The sequence below is a fragment of the Marmota marmota genome, unplaced genomic scaffold, assembly GCF_001458135.2.
Source record: "Marmota marmota marmota unplaced genomic scaffold, marMar, whole genome shotgun sequence".
In the NCBI taxonomy this organism is placed as follows: domain Eukaryota; kingdom Metazoa; phylum Chordata; class Mammalia; order Rodentia; family Sciuridae; genus Marmota; species Marmota marmota.
In genome coordinates this window covers 7,450,761-7,471,716 of record NW_025999983.1, presented here as the reverse complement: position 1 = coordinate 7,471,716, position 20,956 = coordinate 7,450,761, and the positions used below count along the sequence as shown (strand labels likewise).

At 45.4% G+C, this 20,956-nt stretch overlaps 1 long non-coding RNA gene across 2 annotated transcripts; it reads right to left on the bottom strand.

Moving 5' to 3' along the window:
• Positions 1-984: 984 nt before the first annotated feature.
• On the bottom strand, positions 985-19,820 carry LOC107153115. 2 transcript variants are annotated; one of them, XR_007348695.1, is made up of 7 exons: positions 19,749-19,820; positions 18,070-18,240; positions 11,893-11,917; positions 10,427-10,518; positions 9,704-9,713; positions 6,785-6,882; positions 985-1,406 (listed from the first exon to the last, which is right to left on the bottom strand). It is a non-coding gene; the product is annotated as an uncharacterized LOC107153115 (long non-coding RNA). The 2 variants fall into 2 exon arrangements; XR_007348694.1 differs by having other exon boundaries at positions 6,785-10,518.
• Positions 19,821-20,956: the final 1,136 nt, after the last annotated feature.

Below are 20,956 nucleotides of genomic sequence, written 5' to 3'. Positions count from 1 at the left end.
CCGCGTCTCTGCATCATTCCTCTCCCTCCCACTCAGTGCTCTGGGGTCCCTGTCCCTGTCCCTGTCACTCCCTCACTCTGCTCCTCAATTCCCTGCCCCCGGCTCTATGTCCTGCACCCTGCCCTGTTAACTCAGCTCCAAGCCAGGCTGCCTACTGGGGTGAGGAAGTCCCAGGGCCCATCAGAGGTGGGCTCCTACAGACCGGGTCCTCACGGGGGCTGCTCTTACCAACTCCCCCCCCCCCAACCTCTGCATCCGGAGCCTTCCCCTCAGGGGCATGGATCCCTGTCACCTGCTCCTCATAACCTGTGTCACAGACTACGGAAAAGAAAGGCCATAGGCCGTGGCCTCAGACCCTCCCCACATTTGCCGTGACCTCAGTCACGCTTTCCCCTGTCTGAAGACTTTCCTTCCTGCCCGCCTGCCTCCCTGGCAAGAATGCTCCTGAATCACCACCAAGTCTTTTTTTTTTTTTTTTTCAAGAATTCAAACTGAAGTCCTCGCGGCGGTCCCCACACTTCCACGCGTGCTGGCCCCCGTCTGAGTCTTGGGTGCCCCCGCGCTGGCCCTTGGCTCTCTCCTGCAGCCCCTGATTTCTTCGCCAGCCTTCAGAGATGCCAAGATGCTGCTGCTCCTGGGCGCTGTGCATCGACGTTTCCTCCCACCCAGAAAACCGTGCCCAGGCTCTGCTCACTTCCTCTCCCTCAGCGTCTGGCCGCGTGTCACCTCAGTGGGGCTCTCCCCAGCCGTCCCACAGCAGGCTCCCCCTCGGTCCTTCCCTCAGCACCCACCCCCCGGCCGCCATGTTGGCGTTGAGTTGCTCCTTCTCTCTTTCTTCCCCTGGAAGCCCAGCTTCTTCCTGAGTCGGGGACTCAGCTCTCTGCTGCAGCCCTGCACCTGCCGTGGGCTGCGCTCCTGACTTGCGGTGGGATTGAATCCACTGCTCCTCTCTCTTCTCTTCCACATTTAAACAGGTTCTAACAGTTCCCATCTTAAATAATCAAAAGACAAAGCCATTGCTTGCTCCTAGCACCCTCTCCCTCTCTCATCCTATCTTTCTCCTCCCTTCCAGACTACCTTATGGAAAGGTTCCTCCTTGCTCACCTTCCTTACTTTATCACAATTCACGCTTCACATCCCAGCTTCCAAATTGCCACCTGACTGTCACAGTGAACTTGGCCCAGCAGGGAAATGAGTGGCTTTTACACCTGCCATATCTAATGTTGTCTTAGTATGCGTCACATTGCTATCACAGAGCACCTGAGTCTGGGTAATTTATGAAGGAAAGAAGTTTATTTGAGGTCATGTTCTTGGAGGTGAGGAAGTCCCAGATCAGGTTGCTACATCTAGTGAGAACCTCCTGGTTTGTCCAAACAAGGCAGAAAAGTGGAAGGGCAGGCAGGCACCTGCAGAAGAGACCGAGCATGAAGGTCGGCCCACTTGCAGGACAATAAACCCACCCCCATGAGGAACAGCTAATCCCTCCTAATGACTTAGTCACCTCTTCCAGGCCTGGCCTCCCAACCCCACCCCAATGGAACCATATCACAACATGCGTTTGGGAGGGGACAGTCCACTTTCAAACCATTTTTTTTCCTTAGCCTATCGTAGCATTTGACTCAGATGACCACACTGTTGAACACATGGCTTCTCTTGGGTTCTAGTTTGCTACTTTTCTTCTAGCTCTCATTTTGAATCCTACCCTACTGATTTGGAATCTCCCCTTCTCTTTCCTGGCTCTCGTCCTGCTCCTCCCTCCACCTGCCATGTTCTCCATGATTTGCTCGCTGGCCTCTGCCCTTCTTCTGAACACAGATTCAATGACCCTCAAATCTATGTTTCCTGGGCAGAACTCTTTGCTGGGCTCCAGCTGTGTGTGTCCAACCACCGAATGGACATCTTCCCTGCTGCCCTGCGAGTGCTTCAGATATAACCCGTCTGTCCCCCCACCACGGTGCCATGTTCCTTCCTCAGTAAACAGCACCGGTTACTCTGTCACCAAAGCAGGACTCTGTCCTTTGCACAGACTGGTTCCCCTTTTCCCCTTCTTTTTAATTTACATCTAGCAAACTCCGTTTACTCATCTACACCCAGTTCAAGCATCAGGGACTCGGAAGAGCCTTCTAGAAGCTGAGTTCCTTGTCAACCACAGACCCTCCACATCTCTTCCCCTTCCTCTCCCAGCTGATGACTTGTTCCCTTTACACAAGGGAATCAGAAGCAAGTGGAAGATCTTTCCACAGGTCCCCACTGCCACGTGACAGCTGCATCTCTCTGCAGAGGGGAGCTCGCACGCTGGGGGGGAGCCCGCATGTTCCTGGCTAGGTGTCCCCCCCCCACACACACACACACACTGACTTCCTGACACCACTCTTCCCTCTCCGTCCTGCACCATCAACTTTAGTCCAGGCCGGGAAGGCCAGGGTTTTGGGGAAGCAGGGTGGCTGGGACTACCTTCTCCCTGCTACACGAATTTGAAGAATGAAATCCACCCATACAACGGGGAGAGCAAATGTTTTCGCTGCTGTAACTAAAAGATCAGACCAGAACAATTGTAGAGGCTGAAAAGTTCGTTTAAGGGCTCAGGGCTTCAGAGGTCTCAATCCAAGTCAGCAGGCTCCAGGTGAGGCAGGACATGATGGCGGAAAAGTGTGGCAGAGGGAAGCAGCTCAAATGATGCTCAGGAAGCAGAGAGGGGTCTCTACTCTCCAGATACAAAACATACCCCAAAGCCGTGTCCCCAGTTCCCACCTCCTCCAGCCACACCCCACCTGCCTCCAGTCACCACCCAGTTAATCCCATTGGGGATTAACCACCCGAGCTTCTGGGGGACCCCACTTCTAAACCACCAGAGCAAAGTAAGAGGAGTCATTGAGTAATGGGAAGAAAGCAGAGCTCCCAGAGAGGAGGGCTCCCAGGAGAGGGATGCCAGAGAGTGGCTGTGGTCTAGGGTTTCTCTGGACCTACAGGGCAAAGGGAGCTAGCCCCTGTCCAGTCCTGGGCAAGGCGTTCAGTGTCCACAAGCTCTTCATGTTCTCTTTGGTTCAATCAGGTTACCGCGCCTTTTTTGGTGGGAGTCTGGGTACCAGGCAGTAGGCGTCTCACTATCAGTTTGTTCTTTTTTGTTGTTTTTCTCTGTTTACACAGCAGTTGTCCTGATCTCGATGAGGCCTGGCTGTGTCTGTAGGTTCTCAGCCCCGCGACACCGAAACTGACCTCGAAGGAGCCCAGGTCTCCTGCCTGTCCACTTTGACCCTTTCACCTGCCTCAAATGTACCAGTTGTCTCTCTGTAGACAACACTGTTGGCACTGACATGAGCAACTGCAGAGCCACAGCTGTCCTATGCCATTCTTCCCATTCTCTGTGCCCAACAGTCCCCAGTGCCCAGCTGGGATGGGGACAGACTGGTCAGTTGCCTTCATGGAGTTGTTTAAAGAACACCTCACATGTGAACACACGACCAGCATAACTCCACATCACGTCCAACCCCAAGAATGGGATCAGAATTGTAATGGGTTGCATCCCGCGTTTGTATAACATGTCAAAACATACCCCACTGTCATGTTTATCTAAAAAAAAAACACATCTGGAAGGTGCCTTATGGGATTCCTACAATTTTACCATGAGGAAAATCATTTCTTTAGGTTAAATTTTGTGTTTTTAACTCAACCTTTCTAAAATTATAAGCATTCCTTGACTTCTAATGGGGCTACATCTGATGATCCCATTGTAAATCGAAACTATCCTGAGTCAAAATTGCATTTACTCCACCCAAATACTGAGCATCACAGCCTGGTGACACAGCACCCTGGAGTCTCAGTCATTGCCCTTGTGGTCACGTGGCTGACCGGGAGCCGTGGCTCTCTGCCACTGTCCAGCATCTTGAGAGAGGGTGGGACTGTATGTCACCAGCCTGGGGAAGGATCCAAATTCAAAATTCCAAGGACAGTTTGTCCTGAAGGAGACGGGGTGCAGTCGAGAAGTCACGAGGGGAGCCATCGCAAGCCGAGGGCTGTCTGTGTACGCCATCCCTGGGAGGGCCCCACGTCAACCTGTCCAGTCTTACGATGCTCATGCCCAGGTTTTCAGGCCACTGAATCAGGGTGAGGAGGGCGGTGGGAGTGAAGAAAGGAGGAGGGGAGCAGGTCCCTTGGTCCCACAACTGGAGGCTTCTTTTCTTTTCGACACTTGACTCCTTAGCATTTCACGGTTGTGTGGGGAACACAATCTCCTAGTAGCAAAGCATTTGTTAACAAAGGCTCCGCTGAGGACAGGCTGCCCTCCGTGCTTGGCGCTGGAGTCCCTCTTTCTCTGCCTCATCAGTGTCGCTGTGGATGTGCACTGTGACTCTTGCAGACGGGTCAAAAGGTTACACTGGCAATCTTGCAAAACATTTGGGATCCTGTGAGCTCAGCTTCTCATTCAACGTCTCTTGCAGTTGAAAGTCACGGTCAGATATGGCTTGGGGTTCCAGCCACCCGAAGGCTGGACTATGCAGGACATCCAGGATGGCACACTCACATGGCTGGTCCTTGGCTGTAGATGCGGCCAAAGAGGTTCACCAGAGTTTCTACCAAGTCCCTTGATGTGGCCTGAGCTTCTGTGTGTGTGTGTGGGTGTGTGTGTGGGTGTGTGTGTGTGTGTGTGTGTGTTGCGGGGTGGTATCAGGGATTGAACTCAGGGGCCACTCAGCCACTGAGCCACATCCCCAGCCCTATTTTGTATTTTATTTAGAGACAGAGTCTCACTGAGTTGCTTAGTGCCTCACTGTTGCTGAGGCTAGCTTTGAGCTCGAGATCCTCCTGCCTCAGCCTCCTCAGCCTCTGGTATTATAGGTGTGCCCCACCACGTCTGGCTGGCCTGAGCTTCTTATAACAATGACTATGTTCTGAGATGTAGCGTCCAGAGAAAGAGCCTCGCCAGGAGGCCCAAATCAACTACTGAGTTCTCATTTGCTAAAAATAATGAGCACATGGTTGAAATCTGATAAATTTCCATAAAGTCAAAATTTTTTTTTAAAATGAACTTTAACTTCACTTTTCTAGGATTTACTATATTTTTTTTTACCTATTATTTTAATAAGCTTTGCTTTAAACAAACTTTTACTAAAACCATCCAAACCTAAATTAGAGATGTTACTCTACAAGAGACAAACGATTCAATTGCTCAGAGGCAAGTGTCAGGCACAAAGAAACAATCTTTTCTGGAAGAGTCAAACTTTCATGATGCAGCTCCTAAAAAACATCCCCTTCTCCTATGCAGGACATGCCTTAGTTTCTGATTGGTGAGTTTTGAGTGATGCGGGTAGACACAGCCTTCGCAAAGGAAGCCGGTTGGGTTTGGGGGTGTGTCTGTTTTGTGCTGTTAATCACACAGGTGGGAAGTACTTAGTGATGCCCCCCTCCTCCAGGCTCTCCCGCCCTTGATTCTGTACATCTCAAGTTTTTCTATGATGAGCGATCTCAACAGATCGGGCACATCCTGCTGAACCAGGGCAGTCCCTGGGGTCAGCATTTGGCGAAGCCGCCTGGTTGAGGTCTTTAGCATCTTTATGAGGTATTTAGCACTTGCTAGGTGCCCAGCACTCCTGCAGGGAAGCCTGTGGCCCACACTCCCTTTCTGGTACCTTTCAGCCAACACCAGACTGCAGGGCCTGAGGCAGAGACCTCCCAGGAGGAGCTGTGGGAAGAATACTTGTTTCAAGTGAGAAGACGGGACTAGAAGCCTGACTCTCGGCTAGCAGCTGTGCAAAAGCCAGCACGTTAGTCCCTGTGAGCTTTAGTTACTTTATCTGCCTGACTGGCGACTGAGTTGGAGTCCCTACAAAGCAGATCCTTAGCCGGGGATTTGAAGCCAGTAACTTGCTGAGGAGTCACGGGGAGAGCAACAGGGAGTGGGAGTCCAGATGGGGCAGGAGAAAGCCTTCAAGGCTGTGGGCAGGGGTGCAGGGGCTCAGGACAGAGAGGACCCACCTCAGAGCTGTCTTCCTGGAGAGACAAAGGGGCCATGACACTGACCCCCGGGCTCTTGGCCCTCATTGAAAGAGGCCATTTGTCAACATGATTCCCAGCTTTTCTGCACCGTCCTGTGCTCAACACCTTGAGGCGAGAGACCCGGGATCCCGGGAGGAGGGGGACAGGTGCAGCGTCTGCCTGCAGGTGACCCCAGAGATGACTGCAGGGCTGACCAACAGCATCTGCTATAATCAGGTAAAATCCCTTATCCCATAAAGTAGCTGTGCCAAGTAAGCAAAATGATACATGTGGAAATTGTAACCTGCAAGAGTTGGCTCTTCCAAGGGCTGGGGATGCAGCTCAGTGGTGGCGTATATGCAAGGCTCTGGGTACGAGTCCCAGCACCACCAAAGAAAGAAACATTAGCTTTTCCCTGGGAACATTATGCAAAGTGAAATACACATGCACCAAAGGACAGCTGCTGTCTGATTCCACTCGTGGGAGGTCCTTAGAGCAGAGGCGAAAGATGAAGGGTGGGGGTTGGTGGGGAGGGAAGGAGTTAGTGGTCAGTGGTACCAAGTTTCAGTCTAGGGAGACGAAAGGTTCTCAGGATCCATCACACAGTGTAGACCCAGGGAGCACAGTTGTTCTGAACATTTAAGATCATCAAGGCAGTCAAATGTATGTTATGCATATTTCACTACAGCAAAAATATACTCTGGAAAACTAATTTTAGCTTGCAGACTATTTTTGTCAGCTTTTCACTGCTGTGACCAAAAGACCTGACAAGAACAATTTTAGAGGAGAAAAAGTTTATTTTGAGGCTTACCGTTTAAGAGGTCCTCAGCCCATAGATAGCTGACTCCATTCCCCAGGCTCAAGGTGGAGCAGGACATCATGGTGGAAGAGTGTGGTGGGGAAACGTGGCTTAGGACATGGTGGGGGGCAGGGAGAGAGAGAGAGAGAGAGAGAGAGAGAGAGAGCACTTTGCTTCATAAGGACTAAATATACACCCCAAAGGCAGGCCCCCATGGACCTGTCTCTCCTCCAGCCACACCCCCTCTGCCTACTTACCAACCCAGTTATTTCCTATCACAGGATTAATGCACTGATTGGGTTTAACCTCTCATCACCTAGTCATTCCATCTCTAAAATTTCTTGCATTATCTCACATAGGAGCTTTGCAAGACACCTTGTATCTAAACCATAATGCAGGCTGTACAAAAATGTGTGGTGGCCCGGTTTGGCAGTGGCTGTACTTTGCTACCCCTGACCCAGAGTGTTTTGGGGGAATCCCCTTTCTGGAACTCTCTTTCTTGTGGTCATAGCATATTCATTTGACAATTGTGACCTCAGAAGTGGCAAATCTTCATTGTTTCCTGGTGGATCTAACTTTGTAACAGGACCAACGGACATCCTGTCTCAAACCTGGTGGATGAGATTGATGTAAAGCTGACAAATTTGGTTGTTGGTAAATCACAAGGTGATATAGAAAATAAGAGAAATATTTTCTGTGGAAGGTAATTTAGCTATAAATGTAACTCCAGTTATATGTTCAGGGACCATTTTAATCACTCATACCAAACTATATTATTTGCATTGACAGAGAATTATTAGAATTTTTGGAGGTCGGAAATGAAATATTCATGCATAAAAAATTTTTGTTGGGTTCTCAGAAGGATGAAGATCTCACATATGGCTTCTGGGTACAGTGTGAATGAAATCCAGTTGCTAACAAATTCAAAACCAGAACATTCCTAATATTGAGTTTATTAGCACTTGCAAGCTCTGTGCCATCGATAACCTAAACAAGGAACATAAGCCTTGTCCCAAGTTGTGGGATAAATATTTCAGGAGTACAGTTGCAAAGGTCATTATCACACTGTTATCACACTGATAGATTGATGTGTGCTTTGGATCAAAGTGTACCTTTTAGAATGGTTTGCTCTTAGGCAAATCTAAAAAGCTAACAACATTTCTTAAAACACATAAAATGGTCTAATGGCCCAACGAAACATCATTAAAAGCCTTCAGGCCCCTTAGCAAAAGTTGAACTGAGCTACCAAGTGCTTCCTTTCTTTCTTCCAAGAAAAGATAAAATTGGTGAGAGGTGATTTTCCTTTCTGCATCTGGCTGAGACAAGCACTCACTACCCTAGGGAGTATATGACAGTGCTCATTGAATTTTTGGAGGACTTAGCACCTCAAATTCTTGCCTTTTATTTCTACAGACCAAGATCAAGGGCGTTTCCTGGTCAGATTTCAGATTTGAAGTCTCTTCTCTGAGACACGTGAGGCAGAAGAGTCAGTGTTAGTTTTGCATGGTCAAGGTTGGGCCATCAGCCGGTGGCCCTTCTCCATATTCCACATCCTGCCATTTTCTCTGGGACTATACTTCAGTAAGGGGGAGGACAGCTGCTGGGCACCCTGTCCACAGTGACCCTTCCAGTATCATCACTCTTAGGCTGCCTCTGCTTGCTTTGACCTTTCTTAGAGATCTTATGCCCAACGGCTGTGGTCTGAAGAGTCCTGCCCAATTCATGTGGTGAAGTCCTAAACCCTCAGTGTGGTGGTATTTGGGGTTAGGTCCTTAGGTCATGTGGTCAAAGCCATCATGAACAGGATTAGTGCTCCTTTAAAAGAAGCCCCTGCTCCCCTCCACCATGGGCTGACCCAGCCAGAAGGCACCATCTGGGAACCAAGAAGCGGCCCTCCCCAGGTAGAGCTCTGCCATACTTTGATCTTGGACTTCCGGCCTCCAGAACCGTTGTCCTCGGTCCCCCAGCCTACAGGATTTTGTCATAGCAGCCTGAACGGACTAGGGCACCAACTTCCAGCCCTTCCCCTGCTGTGGTAAAGTTGGGTGGACGGAGGCGAGAGAGGCCAGCACCCGCTCGGCCCTCGCACATCCCCTCCCCGCCCAGTGACAGCAGCATGGGGAAGGGGACAGAATGGTGACTCTGGGGAAGTGGCCTGCGAGACTCCATGAACCTGTGCCCTCTCTCAGATGACACTGGTGACCGCAAGTGACTTCCCAGTGCTCATCAGCTGGTCTGAGTTCCACCAAGGGCCTGGTGGGGAAGGCAGGTGGAGGCTGACGTTGGGTTTGGAAGGATCTGTTGGATGACTGGGCTCTTCACAGGGCTGCATTCTTCAGGAAGTGTCCCCAGCAGAGGCCTCAGTCCTGGCATAGGTCACAGACTGGGAGTGGGACAGGAGTTCAGTCGGGGAGGTCCACTGCTGGGCAGAGGACTCTCAGGCTGCCTAGTGTTGGAGGGGTGAGCCTGAGCTTTTACTGCCCTCTCTATAATCAGACAGGGCAACTTCAGGTCTATACTTAAAATACTGGACTTGCATTTTAAATAAACTTGCCTTCTTATTCCATTTTTTAAGCAATATTTTTTTAAAATCATAATTTGCAAAAGAAATGGTCTACAAAGGATTGGAAATCGAAACCAGTGGAAAGTTCCCTTCCTCCCGGGCTGTTTGGGAAGTGCAGCTCCAAGTCCATGAAGCTTGACAGTCTCCCTTTCCTCTTCCTCCCTCCGGGGAGCTGTGCATCATTGCGAAGGTTGCTATTGTGTATGTTGCTATAATAATTTCCTGAGATAAATCAACTTAAGTAGTGAAAAAGTCTATTTTGGCTCCCACTTTCAGAGGTTTCAGTTCATGGTTGCTTGGCCTGCTGCTGTGGGCCTGTGAAGCACACGGTATCCTGGTGGGAGTGCATGAGGTAGTAAGCTGCTTACCTCCTCGCTGCTGCAAGGCAAAGAGGGACAGGGAGGGGACAAGGAGTCTCAATATCCCTTTCAAGATGACCTGAATTCCTCCAATGAGGGCTTACCTCTTGAAGGGTCCCCAACCTCCCAGTGGCACCCCTGGCTAAGGACCAAGCCTTCAACACATGAGTCTTTGAGGGACATTTCAGATCTAGACTATAGCAATGAGGTTGTGCTGTTCTTGTGTCGTGTTGGATTGGCTGTGTTGCACTGTGTTGTGCTGTGTTGTATTTTTTGTGTGTGTGTTTGTGCGGTGTGGTGCACTGCATTGTGTTGGGCTGGGTTATATTGTGCTGCATTTGTGCCATGTCACAGTCTAAAGAAGAGCAGTGCTCAGAGACCTGCAGAAAGGGAGGCTCTTGGCTGTGTACCATGGAGGCTGAGTCCCCCAGGAGCCAAGCCCCGCCAGCCTGCTATTGCTGGCACTGCCCACACGGTCCCGGAGGTTCGGCTGCCCCTGCCTGCTGCCTCTGCATGCCACCCAGTGACACTGGAAACATCAGGTTTACACACTCCATCCTGGCTGCCAGGGGTCAGGAAGAAGGAGCATCTATCCCCCTCCCCTTCCCCTGTGAGAGCTAGGCTCCACACCCCACAACCTGAAATGACATGTGTCCATTCTGCCCTGTGCCTTTGGCCACCAGGCATTCTATGCTCACTCCCTTCCCCATAAAGTTGCACCTAACACATTACCCTCCTGCTCTCTCCTTGATCGAAGGGTTTTCAGTTAGTGATTCCAGATCCAAGTCCAAGGTGTCTGGGCCCCAGCCTTGCTCTTCCTTTTTCTAGTTTTAGAGAGAAGTAACAAAATAGAAAACTCAGAAAAGAGATCAACCACAGGATAGCAAATATTCATCTGAGATATTAAGATTTTTTTCATTCAATTGACACCGCATTTATCTTCAATCTGTACACCTGTAATTATGAGCTCAGTGGTATGTATGGTTTTGCATGATCTACATGTGAACCAGTCAATGAACAATAATCAATTACATAATGACCAGGCTATCTTCATTTTTTCAAATCTATGATTTCTCACAAGAAATTAACAGGCCAAACTTCTTTATAAAGCCTTGGGTAGCTTTAAGTTTAAATATGTGTGGTACTCTCTGTGTTTTCAACAGAAGGGAAGGGTTGATTTTATGTGATTATTCTTTCATATATCTTATAGCAATATTCTTTTCTTAATGAGTCTGAGTTCAGAAGGATTACCAACAGGCTATTCCTGTGAGACTCTGTTTTGTGTAAATGACTGCCTTGTGAGAAGTAGAGATCACAGTAGTCCCCTCTTATTCACAACTTTCCTTCACTTCTCAGCTTTAGTTACCTGTGGTCAATTGTGGTCTGAAAATATTGAATAAAAAATTCCAGAAATATATAATTCATAAGTTATAAATCACATACCATTCTAAGTAGCATGATAAAATCTTGTGCCATCCAGCTCCATCCCGCTTAGGACATGAATCATCCCTTTGTCCAGTGTATCCACACTGTATATGCTACCTTCCTGTTAGTCACTTAGTAGCTATCTCTGTTATCAGATTGATGGTTGAGGTTTCACCGTGCTTCTTTTCAAATAACCCTTATTTTACTCAATAATGATTTCCCAAATATGAGTAGTGATACAAAGGAGGTCCAGGATATAAAACACAGAAGGACAGATCAACTCTCATACTAAGTGGTAATGTTGAAGGGTTGTAGGAAGAAGCATAGTAGGGATCAGTACTATCATAGGTTTCAGGGATCACTGGGGGTCTTGGAACATACTCCACTTGAATAAGAGGAGACTACCCTAATAGTCTTTAGTATTTACCAGGCACTTTTCTTAGACTTTCAGGTGCTTATCTCATTTAATACTTACCATCTTATGAGCACATACTATTTTTTTTAATTTATTTTTTAGGTGTAGATGGACACAACATAATGTCTTTATTTTTATGTGGTGCTGGGGATCGAACCTGGGTCCCGCCCATGCTAGGCGAGTGCTCTACCAATGAGCCACAATCCCAGCCCCGAGCACATACTATTATCCTCTCAATTTTTCAGATCAATGTCCAACAACTAGTAGGTGGTAGACCCAAAATCCAAACTGTGACAGTCTGACTCCACACCTTCTGCTCTTCATTTTATTCAAACATTAGATTAATTCCTATGCTTACCAAAGAATTGCTTCCACAGTTTATCCTGAAAAGGAAATTGAGAAATTTATGTGCGATGTATATGATGTGAGGAATCCCTGGGGAAGATGAATATCTTTCAAAGAGATAAGTAGTGCAGAGTTTGGAAAACTAAAGCTCGATGTTCTGGCCCTTTCCTTGTTACTCTGCTTCCTCCTCCAGCCCAGCTGCTGCGACTTGGTATGTTATGGTTAAACTTTATGGAAGAGATGGAACTGGGGCGGCTCCAATGTTCTCATTTCAGTTTTTAAAGGAAGTTTGTCTGAAGCTGCGCTACCCCTGCCTACAAACAGGAAAAGAGCCAGGTAGTGGAAGACTCAGCTCTGGGGCCAGGATGCTGCCTGTGGGAGATCTCTGGAAACCCTACTTGTGGGGTTTTCTCACCTGGTGATTGTTCCCACTGGAAACGGATCCTGGGGTCCTGTCCCAGAGGGAAGCAAGTGACAGAAGCGTTCCAGAGCAGAACCCGGCAAGTTGGAGGGTACAGGATGAAAATAGAAGACAGACGGGTTCGGAAACATGAAGGGCGTCTTGGGAAGATAGAAGTGGAATTCGATGGCAGAACAGAAGGCCGAAGGACATGGCATCTACGCAGCCGTGAACCAAGAAGCAAGAAATGGTTTAGGAAAGATAAGAGCTAACAGTTCACAAAATTATGAATAAAAGATGATTATGTAATAGTTAGTCAGATCTACATCTTTCAACAAAGAGCCGAAATAGTTTAAGACAAATATAGAGTCCCTATGCACCCTGGCCCATGCCCCCCCATTTTGGAGACTTCTTTTGCCAGAATGATCCAGAGCAGGCCCAGGCACCCCTTCCTCCTGAGAGCAAGCCTCTGGAAAGGGCTGGTCTTTGAAGCTTTTGTATCTCAGTGAATGTTAAGTGAATTAACAAAGAAAGCTTTCATTAAAAAGAACCACTAAAAAATAACTGATTTGCCTTTTTCCTCCTTCTGTGTGTAACACTCAAATTTTGCTTTTGAAAATCCCTTCCAGGCAGCCATGTTTCATCTACTCACCTGCAGAACCACTGTCCGAATATTCTCCTTACCCTCTTTTGCAATTAACTGCTAATCACACAAGTACATGATATGATGGACAGCTGATTTTTGTGTGTTTTTGAGATCTATAAAAATGGTATTGTGTGCTGTGGTGTAGCTCAGTGGTAGAGGACTCGCCTGGCATATAATAGGCCCTGGGTTCAATCTGGGTTCAATCCCCAGCTCCACAGAGGGGAAAAAAAAGTCTAGTCTGGCGCTTTCTGCAAATAGCTTTTTCCCACACTTTATTTATCTTCTTCCCTTTGCAGTGGGCTGTTTCCAGTTTTTCTTTTTTAAGCTGGAAACTGCTGTTTAAAAAGTTTTTTTTTTTTTTAATGCATGTCTTCTTGTATATTTGTGCAAGAATTTCTCTTGAGTCTATACATGGGAGTGAGACTGCTGGGTCAGATTTACAAAATAATACCAGAGTGTCTTCCAAAGTGGGCAACTGACATTCCCATCCACAATACATGAATCTAGTTGATTCACACCCTCTCTCTCTGCTTGTCGATCTTGGCCAGTGTAGAGGGTAGAAGACGGAATCTAGTTCAGACTTAATTTGTGTTTACTGACTCACTACAGAGGAGGGGTGTCTTTTTATGATTATTGGTCATACATGCTGTACTAGGTGGAATAGTGTCCTACCTGTCCCCATATTCAGGTCCTGAATGTGATGATCTGCAACATCACACTGTGGGCTTGTGGGGAAATAGGGTCTTTGTAGATGTCATTAGCTAAATTATCATGAAGATTATGACTGGATTAGAGTGGGTCCCAAATCCAGTGGCTGGTGTCCACAGCGGGGGCCATGTGAAGAGACAAGCAGAAATTGGAGTCCATGAGTCAAGGATTCCAGAACTTGCCATTAGCTACCAGGAAAAGGTAAGGAAGGGTCCTCCTCCAGGGACTTCAAGTGGACATGGCTCTGGGGGGCCTTGACTTGGTTCCACTGGTCAATTTTTTCTTAGTTGTTGATGGATCTTTATTTTTTATTTATTTTTATGTGATGCTGAGGATCGAACCCAGGGCTTCACACATGCCAGGTGAGCGCTCTACCACTGAGCCACCGCCCCAGCCCCCTCTGGTCAGTTCTTAAGAATGCCTAGGGCAAGCCCACAGTGCCTTCACTGCAGAGCTTTGTGTAAGCCTGGGTGGGTTTCAGGCAATTCCTCACCCTCTCCATTTTACATAAAGGGGATAAAGCAAAAGCGGCCAGTGTCCTGCCCATGTCCCTTTGGGTTCCTTTACATTCCCTGTTACATGACCCGTTTCCTGGGAGTGCCTCTCAATAAATCACTGTCACATAAATCCTGTCCTCTGGGAACTAACCTATTTTAAGCCTTTGACATTCCACATACATTTTACAATCTCTTTTCAGCTGACATGAAAATCCTATTGAGGCACAGACTAAGAACCATTGGATGGTACATTTAAATGGAAGACCTGTAAGACATACAAATTATATCTGAATAAAGCTTTTTTAAAAAAATGTTTTTGGGGGGCTGAGGTTGGGGCTCAGCAGTAGAGCACTCACCTAGCATGTGTGACACCGTGGGTTCGATCCTCAGCACCACATAAAAATAAATAAATAATATAAAGGTATCGTGTCCAACTACAACTAAAAAATAAAAATATTTTAAAAAATGTTTTTTTAGTTGTAGATGAACACAATAACTTTATTTAGTTATTTTTATGTGGTGCTGAGGATCAAACCCAGTGCCTCACATGTGCTAGGCAAGCACTCTACCACTGAGCCCCAACCCCAGCCCCAAATAAAGCTGTTTTTAAAACAGAAAATATTTTGTTTGGAGTTGTAACACACACACACACACACACACATATGATTTGGGGGGAGAATTATGCTCTTATGAGATTAAATGTTTTTAAACATATATGATATATTTTTCCATTTATAGGTCTTATTAAACAGCTTTCAACAGTTTTTACAACTTTTTATCTAATGGTTTTGTACACATTTTATTAAATTTATTTCTATGCACCCTATAATTTTGTTGCTATTGTAGACAGTGGAGGTTTTGCTTTGTTTTAATTATGCTTCCTGTTTGTTGCTAAAGCACCAAAATGCAATTGACTTTTATGCTTGGTCCTATTTCTTTTATGCCTCCTACTTTGGGGCTGAATTCTGAATATTGTATATGAGAAATGTATGTCGGATTCCTTTATTAATCTGATAAAGACCATGAGTCCCTCTTAGAAATGCATAAAATAAAATACATGGGATTACAAAGAAGCCAATCATATTAAAATGCATCTCTCTCCATAGATTCTTTGGAGACCTGGGACCTCAGGCTTCAAATGCTACAGAAGTGTGAGTGATATTTCACCAGAGGGGTTTGCTGCAGCCTTTGGTTAAAAGAAGGGGTTCTGTCACCTTAACCCCATCATGAGCTGAGCTGATTGAGGCTGAGCTGCAGCTGGGGACACTGAGACTGTCCATAGTGGGAGCCAGTGCATGCCCTCAGGGTCCCACCAAGTTGCTCATTTTAGTGCTAGAGATCACTGTGAAGCAAGAGCGAATTCCAGCCACTTAGTGTTTTGGAGGAACATTACATTTGGCAGAAGCAAATAAAATTTCACAGATAATAGCTTCAGACAGATGGTGGATATCAAGACATTTGATCACAGGGTTCTGACATTTAACAACTTGGGGGTTGCGGTTTTGTTGGCTTTCAGAGATAGGCAGAGCTAATAAGCCAAATAAATTGTTCTTTAGCTTTTTGCAGGAAGTCTGTAAATAGCATTTTATAAGTTCTGTCCATCATCTTTTTATGGGGAACAATAACAATCCCTCTCACTTAATATTTTTATGAAGGGAATAACATTTCTAAGTATACTTATTAATTGCCAAATTTAACATAAATGTAAGATCAGAGGGCAATTGCCTTTCTTGTTTTTTCCCATCATCAAAAAAAATGTTTAAGAGATTTAAAAATGTACAGTTTTGACCTTTTAGTTAATTTACATTATGTTTTGGCAATAGATGGAGTTATGTAATAATGCTACCTCCTGAGGGCGGGGGGAGCCTCACTATTTAAATATATTTAAAAATATTTAAAGTCTTGAATGTTTGGTTAAGAAGGAAATTTTTTCCTCTTTCAATATTTATTTTGCAAACTTTACTAAAACCAGAGCTTTATATTATTGTCGAAAAAGGAAACAACAATAAATTGACTACTATACTTTCCATGTCACATTACTTGAATTATTTGAGTCCAGCTGGAAGAAAAATAGTCCTTTACAGTATATGGCTCAAAGTAGTCATCCTAATTCTTTACACTATCTACTCAAATTAGCTCAGACATTTATTGAGCATCTCCTACATGCCATACACTGTGCTAAACACTGTGGTCCTGGCTCAGATTCTAAATTCCATACCATGCTTGTGAGTTCTTTATGCTAACCATGCCAAGTCAGGGACCCCCAAGTCCAGCAAAAATTTAAAAAAAAACGTTTATTTTTAATAAACTTCTTTAGCAGTTTACAGTCAGAAGAATCTAGAGAGTGCTTTAACTTTCAGCATATGTATTCATTTTGAATTCTACAGCTTCGTTCTATTCTTATTTTGAAGTTCAGACAGGGGAGGGTCTCCTAGTCTCCCCAGTGCTTGGGACCACTTGGAGAAGTGGCTTGAGTTTTAAGTTCCATCTTTGCAAACGTGGTGGAGAGAAGCTCAGAAGATGGAAGACTGTGCCTCTCATCCACCCTGCGAGTCTCTTCCCCAAACCCCTCAAGCCCAGAATTTCTGGCCTAGAGATAAGAAAATAAAGAAACTCTGGGGCAGATTTGATGCAGAGCACATGGTGATTTGGAGGTAAGCAATCTTTTCCTAAGAGTCCCAAGTCAGGGCAGAGTAGGGGGAGAGAGCTCTTCAGGGAGACTAGGACTGTTGCCCTCATGTCAAGGGTTTGGGGGCTGATGAAGGAAGAGGCAGGACCACCAGGTGGCAGTATTGCACCACAAGTATCAGGGCCCCAGCTGGGGCAGGGCGCAGGAGAGGCAGATTCCCTCCACGCAGAACCCCAGAGACAGTTGGGGTGGGATGAGCGCCCAGAAAGGGAAGAAGGCGGGCAATTCCCAGAGAGGGCTTGAGTGCCTGGGTGATGCCGTTCAGCAACAAGGTGGGGTGTCTCTGGGCCAGAAAACGTTAAAGGGACACAACAGATTGGGATTCGTGATGGCTAAGTTTGTGTATCAGCTTGATAGGTCATGGGAGCCCATATATTTGGTTAAACATTATTTTATTATGTCTGAGGATGTTTCTGGATGAAATAAACATTTGAATCAGTAGGCCGGGTCAAGCAAATGGCCTTCTCCGATGTGAGTGGGCCTCATCCAATCTGCTGGAGGCCTGTTGGAACAAAAAAGACGGAGGGAGACTTTGCTGTCCCTGCCTGGCTGTCTTTGGCTGAGACACTCATCTTCTCCATAGGGCTCAGACTGGGGCCGAAACTTACTCCATTGTTCCTGCTGGGTCTCCAGCTTGTCCACTGTAGATCTCGGGACTTCTCAGCCCCATAACTGTCTGAGCCAGTTCCTTATAGTCTGTCTGTCTGTCTGCCTCTCTTTCTCTGTATCTCTCTTCTCTCTCTCCCCCTTTGTGTATACACACACACACACACACACACACACACACACTGCATTATGTGTATATTAGAATGTGTGTAATACATTCTATTGATTCTTTATCTGGAGAGGTTAATGCAGGGTCTCTTAGAGAAGCAGGATTTACCTTATCTATGATGAGCAGATGCTGGACAGTTTCATGGGTTTATAAAGTAGGCAGGCTCTCAATGGATAAAAATATGTTGCTTTGGACTATATTTAAAGCAATTACATGTGTAATAATTGGAGTCTGATGGCCGTGGGCTTTGAGCTAACCATCCTAGGCTGCTCTGCAGGTGTAGACAACATGGGAGCCCCAGAAGGCCCCTACACAGGGGCCACCTCAGGCTCACTTAGAGACAACTGTACAGGGAAAAGAGGAGGGTCTCTAATTATAAAGGTCTCAACAGCTATGGTGCTTTCCTAATTCTGGGACTCTTTCTCTTGTGGGGTGGGGGGTGTCTTATGTTCTGAGTGAACTCTGTCGTCCTCACCTGTCTATCCCACACCATCCTGGAGGACAAAGCAAGGATTCAGGTAACAATAGCAATAGGGACAAAGACAGCTGAATCCTCTGGGCTCCGACCAGGTCCTTGCGCTGCCCTGGCAGAGTCCCAGGCCGGTCCATGTGCCCTCCTTGGCTGGGAGCTGCCTCTGGGTTCCCCCTGCAGCCACAGGAGAGTTTGCTTAGTAATGTTATCTTTTTCAGCTCATTGAAAGATGCTTATTATAAAATATCTGGGAAGTGGAAAAATAGAGAATTAAATGACCCACACCAGCAATAACTACTAACATTTTGATGTACTTTCTCTTAATCTTTTTTTTTTTAAACAATTGTTGGTGCACATTAATCAAAGAGAATGGCAAGTTTCATTGTGGCATATTAGTCACTCCCTAATACCTCCCCTGACACCCCGCTTCCCTCCCCAGGGGCTCTCCCTTCTTCGTTCGTGACATTTCTTTTTTCTTTCTCTTTTTCCCTTCTTTTCCCACTAGCTTCCCCATGTGAGGGAAAATGCACAGTATGTGGTCCTTCTGAATCTGGTTTATTTCACTTAACACAATGCCCTCCAGTTTCATACATTTTCCTGCAAATGACAAGAGTTCATTTTCTTTTTTGACTGAGTAAAACTCCATCATGTATACATGCCACGTTTTCTTTGTCCCTTCATCTTTCTACAGACACCTAGGCTGGATCCATGACCTGGCTCTTGTGAGTTGTGCTTTGATGAGATAGTCATACTGTGTAAGTGTTGATACTGTGTGCTGGCTTCGACTCTTTGGGGTAGATACCAAGGAGTGGTACAGCTGGATCACATGGTAGTTCTGTTTTCAGTTTGCTGAGGAACCTCCATACCATTTCCATCGTGGATGTATTAATGTACACTCCCATCCACAGTGTATAAGCGTTCCCTGCCACCACCCACATCTCTGCCTGCATTTATTGTTATTTAATTGCTATTCTGACTGGAGTGAGATGGCATCTCAGTGTGGCTTTGATTCGAATTTCCTTTTTGTTTGTTTGTTTGTTTTGAAAAAAAATTTTTTTTAGTTGTCAATGGACCTTTATTTTATATATTTATATGTGGTGCTGAGAATCGAACCCAGTGCCTCACACATGCTAGGCAAGTGCTCTACCACTGAGCCACAACCCCAGCCCCTGATTTTCATTTTCTTTCTTTTTAAAAAAAAAAAAATATTTTTTCTACTTGTAGATGGACACAATATCTTTATTTATTTATTTTTATGTGGTTCTGAGGATGGAACCCAGCGCCTCACATGTGCGAGACAGGCGCTCTACCACTGAGCTGCTGCCCCAGCCCCCTGATTTGCATTTTCTTGATGGCTGATTTTGAATATCTTTCACCTAAGTGTTCAACATTTTTATTTTTTTTTTTTTTTTGAGAAGTGTCTGTTCAGTTCATTTACCCATTTATTAAAAGGGATACTTTTGCTGTTGCGTTTTTTTTAAAATTCTTTGTTTTGGATGTTAATCCTCTGTCAAAAGAGTAGCTGGCAAAGATTGGCTCCCATTCTGTGGGCTGTTTCCTCACACTGTTAAATATTTTCTTTGTGGTGCAGAAGCTTTCACTTTTGATGCCATCCCATTTATTAATTCTTGCTATTATCTCCTGAACTAGAGGAGTCCTATTCAGGAAGTCATTGCACGTACCTGTATATTGAAGTCTTCCCCTGATGTCCTCTTCCAGCAGTTGCAAAGTTTCTGTCTACTGCCTGATCTTTGATCCATTTTTAGTTGACTTTTGTACAGGATAAGAGGGAGTCATCTGACTCCATTCTTCTACACGTGGGTATCCAGTTTCCCCAGCACCATTTGTTAAAGAGGCCGTCTTTTCTCCAACATATCTTTTTGGAACCTTTGTAAAAAACAAGATGACTCTAGTATTGTGGGTTTGGCTCTGTGTCTTTTATCCTATTTCACTGGTCTATGTACCTGTTTTTATGCCAGAACCATGATGTTTTTGTTCCTATGGCTTTGTTGGTATAATTTGAAATCAAGTCCTATGATGCTTTCAGTTTTGCTACTTTTACTCAGGATGGTTTTGGATATTTTGAGTCTTTTGTTCTTTTCCATATGAATTTTAGAATTGCTTTTTCTAGTTCTGTGAAGGATATCATTGGTGTTTTGATGGGGATTGCATTGAATTTATAGGTTGCCAATGGCCATTTTAACAATATTAATTCTGCCTATCCATGAACATAGGAGGTCTTTCCATCTTCTAGTATACTCTCCAATTTTTTGAAGAGTTCTGTAATTTTCCTTGTAGAGGTCTTTCACTTCTTTGATTAGATGTTTTACATATTTTTTAAACTATTGTGAATAGCTTTTTTTAAAAAAGATGTCATTTTCCTAATTTCTTTCTCAGCAGATTTATTGTTGGTATATAAACAAGCTATTGATTTCTGTATCCCGCTGCTTTGCTGAATTTGTTTATCAGCTCTAGAAATCTTCTGATGGAACCTTTCGGATATTATAAGTATAGGATCATATCATTTGCAAATAGGGATATTTGATTTATTTCTTTCCCATTTGTATCTCTTTGTTTCTTTCTCTTATTTAACAGCTCCAGCTAAATTTTCAGGCACTCTATTGAATAGGAGTCATGAGAGTGGACATCCTGCTTGTTGCTGATTTTAGAGTAAATGCTTTCAGTTAATTCCCCATTCAGTATGACCTTGACTGTGGGTTTGTCATATATAGTCTTTATTATGTCTAATTCCATTCCAAGTTTCTTCAGATTTGATATCATGGAGGGGTATTGAATTTGTTAAAGGCTTTTTCTGCATCTATTGAGATGATCGTGTGGTTTTTGCACTTTGTACTGGTTCTATCTGTGTGCTGGATTACATTTATTAATT